This window comes from Mustelus asterias, chromosome 16, assembly GCF_964213995.1.
Source record: "Mustelus asterias chromosome 16, sMusAst1.hap1.1, whole genome shotgun sequence".
NCBI lineage: Eukaryota > Metazoa > Chordata > Chondrichthyes > Carcharhiniformes > Triakidae > Mustelus > Mustelus asterias.
The window spans coordinates 27,500,776-27,502,557 of NC_135816.1; positions in this window are offsets into that span (position 1 = coordinate 27,500,776).

Here is a 1,782-nt window from a genome sequence, read left to right on the forward strand (position 1 = left end):
ACCCAGCTATTGTAAAATCCTAAAGGAAATCAATGTGTGAACAGGATTCTCTCTAACATTCTGACTGCTAATTATTAAAGAGCAATGTTGCTGGAGAAAAGGAAAGGCTAAAGCAATGTTGCACCATTTTAGTTGGAACGATATATTTGGGTACCATTGGCACATTTTCATCCAAATGATCATTGGAAATTTAAGTGTGCCCATTTTGGGCATTCATTACAATTTCTGTGCAAGGATGATGAGACCTGAGGCACTCCAGATACTCTACCTTGGACTTCATTAAAAGGGAAGCAACAAAACTTAACTTCCCACCAGCGAAGACCAGTGATCTGTTGCTGGCAGTGGCCCTCAGATAAGTGGGTCCAGGATCCAGGGGTCAGTAGAGGAGGCATTGGGAGGTTCAGAGGCTCAGGTGTCAAGTGGTGAGGCTGACAGGAGTATAAAAAAGAAGCCTGTATAGAGGAGGAACCTGGTGTTTAACCTGGTGTTGTTAAACTTCTTACTGTGTTTACCCCAGTCCAACGCCGGCATCTCCACATCAGAGGAGGAAGGGTCAGGGACTGGAGTGGGTGGGCACAACTGGGTGGGAGGAGTGGTAAACGTGAGGTTAGATTGAATAATCCCACTCCTCTTGACTCTGCATTCAGTAAATTACTTTATTAAACATATGCACATCAGTTTGAGGATAACCTACATTTCAAAAGGCTCCGGGTTTGAATCCCACACACACAAACCTTCATGCACATAATCTAGGTTCAGTAATGAGAGAGTGCTTATTGTCACAAGTGCAAATAAGATTTTCAATCAAGATCTTGTCTGTGTGTGTTTGTAGTGGTGATGTGTTACAGATCACTCAGGGAGTCCAAGTTGCTGTGGCAACATGCTCACTGTAGTCTGGAGCTATGGATAATGACGGTAGATGCTCAAACTTTCTTTCTATTGCATGGCTGATGAGGAATCTCTCCTGCACTTACCAGCTGTCACTGGTGTTTGCTGGAAGAATTTGCAGGTTGATGGTCAACCTGTTTGATCGCATTATGGATCCACCTTCCTTGGCCAGCAAGTCCTGGAGTGGGATTCGAACCCAAAGCTTCTGACTCAGAGGTAGGTGCTCTACCCACTCTGCCACGGGACCCTATGGATGGAATGTCCTCATTATTTGGCAGAGTGACATAGCGGGTAGGAAACATGGGGTGGAAGCTGCTGGCCCCAAGTGTGGCTTCCTCTGCCGTATGTTTAGGAAGCTACACAAAGTAAGGTAAGAGGCAGGTCCCACAACGTCACAGCGACAGGGTAGATTCGGTTTTTAAAAGATTGGTGTGCCCTTTAAAAAAGGGCAAACCCACCACCACAGAGACCCCACCCCACACCTTCACTCTCCTACCACCATGGAGCCCCCGTCCCACATCCCCACCATCACAAAGTCACCCCCCCCCCCAACCCCATGGACATAGAGCTCCCCCACTCATAGAACCACCCCCATCCTTGGATCCTCCCCACATTGGAACTGCCCCCCCCACCCCCCACCCCCGGTGGTGCCGGGGGACGACCAAGGTACTGCCCGGGCATGCATATGACGGAGAGCATCATAGGCAGAAGTTTCAGGGAAGTGACCTCACCCAAAGTTGAGGAAGATAGATGGGTGATAGTCACAAACAGTAGGCAGTCAGTGGAGGAACCCGCTGAGGTTCTCCCCCTCCCTCTCTCATTATTTTAGATGCTGTTGGGGAGGACAACATATCAGAGGATGATGACATAAGTGGCCAGGACAGTGGCAACACT